This window comes from Ciconia boyciana, chromosome 4 (genome assembly GCF_034638445.1).
Source record: "Ciconia boyciana chromosome 4, ASM3463844v1, whole genome shotgun sequence".
Classification (NCBI taxonomy): Eukaryota; Metazoa; Chordata; class Aves; order Ciconiiformes; family Ciconiidae; genus Ciconia; species Ciconia boyciana.
This window is the reverse complement of record NC_132937.1, coordinates 30,436,176-30,446,530: the sequence shown is the minus strand read 5'-3', so window position 1 is coordinate 30,446,530 and position 10,355 is coordinate 30,436,176.

The following is a 10,355-nucleotide window of genomic DNA, read 5'->3' as shown; positions in this document are numbered from 1 at the left end:
AGATCGATGCCTGATTAATTTGTCCCCTCTGTGGTCTGTTACTGGGCTACTCAGCTGGCTTTAAAACTCAGCTTTAAAAAAAGTGATCACAAGATGCTGTTATAAAAGTTTGGGGAATTGCAGTAATCGCTGCAAGAGCTTAAAGGATTTTCAGATGCCTTGAAGAGAAAATACTAAAAACCCGAAAACTTCTGTGGCTGTCATTCTTCTCACTGTGATTCCTCCGGTTTCATTGTGAATTTCCAGAAGTGGCATACTGCTTTGGTACTGAAGCATCAGCAGTTAACGTATCAACTTGCGTAAATCACTGAAGAAATTTTCAGCCAGGTTTGAAATTGGAGTGCACCTGACTGCACTTCCTTACATTTTTAAATGAAGTATAGTTAATGCTTTTGGATGTTTCAGTGTCTCTACTTGGGCTGTTTCTAAACAAAAAGAAATCTTGCCCTGCTGTTCTCTTTGCATGTGATAAATACACCATACTTGCTCTGCTTTCAGCTGGTCCTGAGGGAGTGGTGGTGAAGCTGTTAAAATGCACTTTGCGCATACTACACATCCATGTATTCCAGGGCTCAGGAGTGCGTCTGAAATGTGGTTTTGGTGATACACTGGGAAGCACTTAAGTGTAGGAGGAAGCTATCATGAATGTGTCTTTTTGTTGTCACTCTCAGTGAGAATGGTTGCTCAGTGTCTTCAAACAGGTCAGCAAGGCACTAAGGGCTTGTTGAGTGATGGTGCAGTTGGGCAGTGGTACAGCAGTATTCCTGACTCTGGGTGGGAATGAAAGCCTTTGCTTTGCAAAGTCTTACATGATCTTTGTGTAGTGTGCGATTTTTGTTCAGAGCAGCCTGTTACGCTTGTTAAAGGAGAAGCCGCTGCCCAAGCACTCGCACACCATTCAGGGAGCGGCACACACACCACCCAAGACTTCAACTGCTAGGCCCGCAGTCCCTTCACAGAGGCAGCTCCACGGAGCTGATGGGTGCCCCTTTTCGACTCCTCACACACACACTCACTCTCAGGTGCTTCCTCTCCTCTCTGGCTTGACCCGAGGTTTCCCAAAGCAGAGTCTCTGATACGATGGACGCCAGACAAATTTATTGATTGGTACAGCGGTGAAAACAGCTCGAGCTGGATGCCTCCGGAGAGGGACCCAGAACACAGAAATCCCTGGGTAATTATACCCTTACAATCTAAATTCCCCTCCCCTCCGGAGACAGTTGGGACCAACAGTAGTATTTGGGTCTGGGGTCTTCCCGTTCTTCATTGGGCCCTTTCATTGTCTCTAGGCGGGCTGATTCTTCTCTTATCTCTAAGATCGCAGCTTCTGCTGAGGTTGAAGCCTCCTTATCTTTCTGGTTTCCACCGGTTTCAGGGGCCTTGCTTCACGTAGCCAAGTAAAAGTTGAGTGCACGGTCAGTGGATCTAGGTGAAAGTTCCTGGGGCCTAAGACTTCAGCAAGCCTCGATACTAACGCTAAAGTGACTACTACAACATGCTGACCCGCAAACATGATATAATACTGCAAAGGCAAGTGCTTAGCTATTTGTTGCTGCTACCTGTTAGCTTCTCAGCATGAATTATATTATGCTGTACCATGCTCCTGAAAAACGAGCATTTGTATAATATACAACATATCAAGGTAATAGCAACTGAAACTTGCAATGGCTTGCAGTAAGAAAACTTACAAACTTCATTTCAGGGGGAATTTTACCTGCAGACCATAAAAAGACCATAAAAAAGCTAAGACCATAAAAGCTCATACACTTTGCAACAGAACAATGAATCAAAACTTGTGAAAATCCATAAGGACCTTCTAGAAACTATAAACAGGAGAACCCTGACGAAACAGAAGGGAATGCACCTGTTAAGACAGAAAACATGTTGCCTGCTGGGTGATGTTCCAAGGAGAAAATGGTGAATAAATGGAATCATAGAATCATAGAATCATTTCGGTTGGAAAAGACCCTTAAGATCATTGAGTCCAACCATTAACCCAGCACTGCCAAGTCCACCACTAAACCATGTCCCTAAGCACGACATCTATATGTCTTTTAAATACCTCCAGGGATGGTGACTCAACCACTTCCCTGGGCAGCCTGTTCCAAGGCTTGACAACACTCTCAGTAAATAAATTTTTCCTAATATCCAATCTAAACCTGCCCTGGTGCAACCTGAGGCTGTTTCCTCTTGTCCTATCGCTTGTTACTTGGGAGAAGAGACCGACCCCCACCTCTCTACAACCTCCTTTCAGGTAGCTGTAGACAGCAATAAGGTCTCCCCTCAGCCTCCTTTTCTGCAGGCTAAACAACCCCAGTTCCCTCAGCCGCTCCTCATCAGACTTGTGCTCCAGACCCTTCACCAGCTTCGTTGCCCTTCTCTGGACACGCTCCAGCACCTCAATGTCTCTTGTAGTGAGGGGCCCAAAACCGAACACAGTGTTTGAGGTGCGGCCTCACCAGTGCCAAGTACAGGGGGACGATCACTGCCCTAGTCCTGCTGGCCACGCTATTTTTGATACAAGCCAGGATGCCATTAGCTTTCTTGGCCACCTGGGCACACTGCTGGCATGTCATATTCAGCCAGCTGTCAACCAACACTCCCAGGTCCTTCTCTGCTGGGCAGCTTTCCAACCAGTCTTCCCCAAGCCTGTAGCGTTGCATGGGGTTGTTGTGGCCCAAGTGCAGGACCTGGCACTTGGCCTTGTTGAACCTCATACAATTGACTTCGGCCCATCGATCCAGCCTGTCCAGGTCCCTCTGCAGAGCTTTCCTACCCTCAAGCAGATCAACATTCCCACCCAGCTTGGTGTCATCTGCAAACTTACTGAGGGTGCACTCAATCCCCTCATCCAGATCATTGATAAAGACATTAAACAGGACTGGCCCCAACACAGAGCCCTGGGGAACACCGCTTGTGACCAGCCACCAACTGGAGTAAACTCCATTCACCACCACTCTTTGGGCCCGGCCATCCAGCCAGTGCTTTACCCAGCGAAAAGTACACCCGTCCAAGCCATGAGCAGCCAGTTTCTCCAGGAGAATGCTGTGGGAAACCACGTCAAAGGCTTTACTAAAGTCTAGATAGACAACATCCACAGCCTTTCCCTCATCCACTAAGCAGGTCACCTTGTCATAGAATGAGATTAGGTTAGTCAAGCAGGACTTGCCTTTCATAAACACATGGTGACTGGGCCTGATCACCTGGTTGTCCTGTATGTGCTGTATGATGACACTCAAGATGATCTGCTCCATAACCTTCCCCAGCACTGAGGTCAGACTGGCAGGCCTGTAGCTCCCCAGATCCTCCTTTCAGCCCTTCTTGTAGATGGGCTTCACATTTGCTAACCTCCAGTCAACTGGGACCTCCCAGGTTAGCCAGGACTCCTGGTAAAGGATTGAAAGTGGCTTGGTGAGCACTTCTGCCAGCTCCCTCAGTACCCTTGGGTGGATCCCATCCAGCCCCATAGACTTGTGTGTGTCTAAGTGGTGTAGCAGGTCACTAACCATTTCTCCTTGGGTTATGGGAGCTTCATTCTGCTCCCTGTCCCTGTCTTGCAGCTCAGGGGGATGGGTACCCCAAGAACAATTGGTCTTACTAGTAAAGACTGAGGCAAAGAGGGCATTAAGTACCTGAGCCTTTTCCTCACCCTTTGTCACTATGTTTCCCCCCACATCTAATAAAGGATGGAGATTGTCCTTAGCCCTCCTTTTGCTGTTAATCTATTTATAGAAACATTTTTATTGTCTTTTACAGCAGTAGCCAGATTAAGTTTTAGTTGGGCTTTCGCCCTTCTAATTTTCTCCCTTCACAACCTCACAACATCCTTGTAGTACTCCTGAGTTGCCTGCCCCTTCTTCCAAAGGTCGTAGACTCTCCTCTTTTCCCTGAGTTCCAGCCAAAGTTCTCTTCAGCCAGGCTGGTCATCTTCCCCACTGGCTCATCTTTTGGCACATGGGGATCGCCTACTCCCGCGCCTTTAAGATTTCCTTCTTGAAGAATGTCCAGCCTTCCTGGCGTCTTTTGCCCTTCAGGACTGCCTCCCAAGGGACTCTGTCAACCAGGCTCCTGAACTGTCCAAAGTCTGCCCTCTGGAAGCAGTTCTGCTAAGCACCCTCCTTACTTCTCCGGGAATCAAAAACTCTATCATTGCATGATTGCTGTGCCTAAGATGGCCTCCAGCTGTCACATCACCCACAAGTCCCTCTCTATTCACAAACAACAGGTCCAGCGGGACACCTTGCCATGCACAGCCAATACACCATATTAAAATAGCTATAATGATAATGATAAAACCCTCCATCCTTGTGACACCTAGATTTTTGAGATAACACATGTAATAGCAAACTCCTGAGGCTGAATAGCCTGTACTTTGGAGACATCTTTATACTCTCTAGGCCAACAGAATCATAGAATCGTTTAGGTTGGAAAAGACCTTTAAGATCATCAAGTCCAACCGTTAACCTATAAATAATGATTACTGTGCTCTACCAGGCAGTCTGAACAAAGACAGGATCACAGAGTTTATATGTACCTCTGACTTCAAGCTTCACTTGTGCTCCCTTCCCCTTCCCCTCAGAACTGGTGTATATGTTCAAGTTGTCTTGGGTGTTTCAAAACTACAGTGCCCGCACTTTTACCTGCCCTGTGGCTGGGCTGTAAGACTGCTGTTGAGAGATTATTGCTTTGCACTTTTATATATATATATATATATATATATATATACACACAGAGAAAGAAAAAGAAATCCAGCCTTAAAGAACATGCAGACTAACTGGGATAAAAAAAGGACTTGGAGAAGGCACTCTCATACCCACTGTGCAGGCAGGAAGAAAAATGCAACATTTAAGAACTGAACCCCCACAATTATTCAGGGGCTTCATTTTCATTAACAAAAGTCAGCATCATCCTTTGAAGTCTTGCAGTTATCATAAGGCCAAGAGCACAGAGGGAAACGGTGGCTGAACAGAGACTGAACCTAGACTCCCTTCCCCCAGCTGTCTTGTACGGCAGCATCTTCTCCTTCAGGAAGTATAGTAGAGAGTGTGTTTAGCACAATGCATTCAGACTTAATTACAGAGAGATCCTTCTCTTTTCTTGCTCAATCTGCTACAGCCTGTGTTTGCCAGATGGTGTGGCTATATTGCTCCTCAGCATTTCTTTTTACAAGGCTGAGAACCTGTAGCATGCTGCTAGCTCACGTTATTTCCAGGAAAAGAGAATTATTTTGATCTGAGCCCTTCCAAAAAGGCAAGGCCAAATCCCTTGGTGCCTTGTAAGTGAAACGTCTTTCTCTTGTGGCAGTCCTCTGCAAATTATGCCCTCCTTGGACTGTTCAAATTTCCTAGATGAGACCCATCCTACAGCTGGGATCACAGTGCACCTTGGAGGCAGCAGAGAGTGTAAAGGACAGCAAGAAGTAGCTGGTGCTGTCAGGAGATTCTATTATTAGACCACAAAATTAAATTACAACCTGGTGCTGGGCACAAAGGCAGTAGGCATCATGCAACACCTAGATGTGAGGCTACAGGCTCAGAGCTTCATACCATTGATACGGGTAAATGTAAGAGGCCAAGTTTTGGCTGTCAGGCAGGTGGGTGAGGATCAAGACCTTGCATTCCTTGAAACACTGTCAATTCCACACGTGAAGCTGGGGATATGTAGTAATCCAGAGTCTTAGTGCCCAAATGAGATGTAGAGAGGAAGGACTTAGATACATGAAGCAGAGGTGCAGAAGAGCACCCAGTTCAGACTGATGTGATCTAAAAAGTGGATACAGCTAGGGTTCAATACACCTCAGGAAATACCAGAAAGGGAATGAAATGAGCAATTGCAATCAATAAGGAAAGCAAATTAGACTGCTGATGTCAGTTGACTGGCACATGCAAAATTAAGTGATGGGGTAAGGGCAAAACTTACAGGTGCTGGCACATCCATGCATGAAGCCTGAAAAATAAGTTAGGGGGGCTGAAGTGGTTGCCTTCAAGGACAACCCTGATACAATGGGCATCTCAGAGAGCTGGGATATGGAGGATCAATGGGATTCAATGTTACTTGGCTATCGGTTTCACAGGAATGATGCAATAACATGTTCAGGGGGCAGAACGGCACTCTGCGTGAAAGATTCTGAAAGCCACAACAGCATAAAAGCATTATTGAAAAGAAAATCATCACAGGACATGTGGGTGGAAATCACAGACCAACAATAAAAATGTATTTTTCAGGTTGTACCACTGTCCTCCTTAATCAGGAAGGGGAGAGTGATCAAGAAGTGGTAAGTAGGGTTAGTGAAGCTGCAAAGTTTGGACAGGTAGTAATAGGGGGACTCCTACTACTGGGTCAATGACTTTTCAAGAATGAAATGCAGAGAGAACATCTCTAGGTGCAATAAATGACTGCTTCCTAAGACAACTAGTCCTAGAGCCCACAAGAAAATAGGCCATACAGGATTTGGCCTGGAATGGTGCATTACATGCATGTAATTTAGGAGGTTTTGACACTAGTTTTGACACTACCTGCTAAGGAAACCATAGCAAAGCAAGGTTAAATGCAATTTTAGCCACAGTTCACTCTCTTTTGACCCAAAAGGTCATGTTAAATAACTTGAAATGTCATAACTGAAACCACAGCTAAAGCATACTCTTCAAAAAGAAGCATTATTAATGCAGCCTTCTAGACCAGAAAAGTCAGTAAGCCATATACAGATATGTAATACCTGTATATGCTACCACACAGTGTACCTGCAGCTTTAATACAGTCTTTTCAGAGGTGCATGTTGCAAGATGTTACCAGCTCTCTTCTGTTTGTGTCTTGGCTGTCTGAAGTGCTGAGGTGGACGTCCTGGTGGGGAATGCTAAACGAAGAGTGCCAGCAAGCTCCTGTTGGTACAGCTGTCACAGTGTGGTTTTGTGTAACCTCCCTGAGCAGCCCATGCCAAGATACACGAGGCAGGGAAGTTGCCAGCATTGCTCCCTTGCACTGTAGGGCAGATAAGAGGACTTCTTGTGCTGTGGCTCTCCTGTGAACAAGCAGTCTCAAGGTGAACACTTCACTAACCTTAGAATTGTCGGGCAAACATAATTCCTGAGCAATTTATTTTGTCTGATTACTTTGAGTAATTGTATTTTACTAAATTCTTAATTTGCAACCAGATAAACTATTTCTCCTGCCTTCCTCACAGTTTTATTCTGGCAACAGCCATAATGGCTGGTAAAGCTCTGTGGTGGCTGCATTTCGGTGGCTCACCAGATGGAAATATCCCTAGGCAGTGAAGGTGAGACTTTGGGTAAGACTGGCCAGAAATCTGAACTCATTCTTGATTAGCCCTTTGGACTTTGTGCAGTTTTCCTCTTTTCTGAGATCCAGCGGACACTGGATGGCACTGAGGTCACTGTCACAACATGTGTTGCTCACAAACACATTCTAACAAGCCTCACACTTTGATTTTACAAGTATTGAAAAATTGTCTGGGGCACTGAATTTGGGTTCTTGGTTTGTGTGAGAAGTGTGAAGTTGGTTGCTTCAGCTCTTGTAGTTCAAATAAGCTTCTACCCTCACGCAAACTTTTTTTTTTTTTCTTTTCTTCCCTGCTTTGGGAGCACTTACAGCTAACAGTAAATGCTGGCTGGAAATCTCCACACAGGTCTGTAAGGATCCTCAAACTTGCTGAGGGTGCATGCTGTCCCATCCCTCTGGTGGGTAAAGATGCTAAATAGCCTTGGTTCTTGTATTAATCCCTAAAGCATGCCACTAGTACCTGTCTACAGAGTCATTTCAAAGGATCTGTAAAAGCACTGGTCTTTGTCAAGTGTCAAAAGCACTGACTCTACGTCAAGAAATGAACAGAGCCTGAAGAGCTGTCTCTGAAGAATAGCCATGAGCAGGTTGAAAGCTTACGGGTAAGAATCAGAGACAGAGCTAACAAAGGGAACCTTGTGGTTGGTGTCTACTACAGGCCGCCTGATCAAGGGGAGCCCATTGCCAAAGCCTTCTTACTCCAGCTACAGGAGGCATCATGCTCGCAGGCTCTCATCCTGCTGGGGGACTTCAACCACCCCAACATCTGCTGTAAAAGTACTATGGCAACTACTGGAGTGAATTGAGGATAACTTCTTAAGCCAGGTAACAGGCAGCCCTACCTGAGGGGATGCGATACTGGGCCTGTTGGTCACCAACGCAAGTGAGCTAATCGGTGACATCAAGATTGGGGGCAGCCTGGGAGTTCACAGTCCTGAGGGATATGGGCCAGGCAAAGAGTTAAGTCAGGACCCTGAATTTTAGGAAAGCAAAATTCCAGCTCTTGAAGGAGTTAGTCAATAGGACCCCTGGGAAACTGCCCCCAGGGACAAGGGAGCAGAACAGAGCTGGCAGGTCTTTAAGGGCACTTTCCCTAGAGCACAAGAGCTCTCGATACACAGGCATAAGAAATCAGGCAAGGAATGCAAGAGACTGCCATGGCTGAGTCGCGACCTGCTGGTCAAACTGACGGGCAAGAAGGAACTGCACAGGCAGTGGAAGCAGGGACAGGTATCCTGGGAAGAGTATAGGGATGCTGCCCGGTTGTGTAGGGATGGGGTCAGGAAAGCCAAGGTGCAGCTGGAGCTGAACTTGGCAAGGGATGCAAAGAATAATAAGAAGGGCTTCTACAGGTATGTCAGCCAGAAAAGGAAGGTCAAAGAAAGCGTACCTCCACTGATGAATACGACTGGCAAACTGGTAACCAGAGATGAGGAGAAGGCTGACGTACTCAACAACCTTTTTGCCTCAGTTTTCACTGGCAATCTTTCTTCCCACACCTCTAGAGTAGGTGGGACCTCAAGGCAGGGACTGGGGGAGCAAAGTCCCTCCCACTGTAAGAGAAGATCAGGTTCGAGACCCCCAAGGAATCTGAACATATATAAGTCTATGGGACCTGACGAGATGCATCCCAGAGTCCTGAGGGAACTGGCTGATGTAGCTGCCAAGCTACTCTCCATGCTATTTGAAAAGTCATGGCAGTCAAGTGAAGTCCTTGGAGACTGGAAAAAGGGAAACATTGCACCCATTTTTACAGAGGGTAGAAAGGAGGACCCTGGGAACTACTGACCTGTCAGCCTCCCCTCTGTGCCTGGGAATATCGTGGAACAGATCCTCCTAGAAGCTATGCTAAGGCTCATGGAGGACAGGGAGGTGATTCAAGAGAGCCAACATGGCTTCACCATGGGCAGGTCCTGCCTGACCAACGTACTGGCCTTCTATGCTGGAGTGACTACATCAGTGAGCAACGGAAGGTAGATGAGATCTGTGGGATGTCATCTATCTGGACTTCTGTAAAGCCTTTGACACGGTCCCCCACAACATCCTTCTCTCTAAATTGGAGAGATACGGATTTGATGGGTGGACTGTTTGGTGGATGAGGAATTGGCTGGATGGTCGCATCCAGAGGGTAGCGGTCAATGGCTCAATGTCCAGATGGAGATCAGTGATGAGTGGTGTCCCACAGGGGTCTGTGTTGGGACCAGTGCTGTTTAATATCTTCATCAATGACATACACAGTGGAACTGAGGGCATCCTCAGCAAATTTGCAGACAACACCAAGCTGAGTGGTGCAGTTGACACGCCAGGAAGATGGGATGCCATCCAGAGGGACCTGGACAAGCTCAAGAAGTGGGCCCATGTGAACCTCGTGTTGTTCAACAAAGCCAAGTGCAGGGTCCTGCACCTGGGTTGGGGCAACCCCGGTATCAATACAGGCTGGGGGATGAAGGGATTGAGAGCAGCCCTGTCAAGAAGGACTTGGGGTACTGATGGACGAAAAGCTGGACATGAGGCAGCAATGTGTGCTCGCAGCCCAGAAGGCCAACCGTACCCTGGGCTGCATCAAAAGAAGCATGGCCAGCAGGTCGAGGGAGGTGATTCTGCCCCTCTACTCTGCTCTGGTGAGACCCTACCTGCAGTACTGCGTCCAGCTCTGGAGTCCTTGGCACAGGAAAGACATGGAGCTGTTGGAGTGGGCACAGGGGAGGGCCACAAAAATTCTGAGAGGGATGGAACACCTCTCCTACAAGGACAGGCTGAGAGAGCTGGGGTTGTTCAGCCTGGAGAAGAGAAGGCTCCAAGAAGACCTTATAGCAGCCTTCCAGTACTTAAAGGGGGCCTATAGGAAAGATGGGGACAGAATTTTGAGTAGAGCCTGCAGCGATAGGACAAGGGGCAATGGTTTTAAACTGAAAGACGTAGATTCAGACTAGATATAAGGAAAAATTTTTTTTACGATGAGTGTGGTGAAACACTGGAACAGGTTGCCCAGAGAGGTGGTAGATGCCCCATCCCTGGAAACATTCCAGGTCAGGTTGGACGGGGCTCTGAGCAACCTG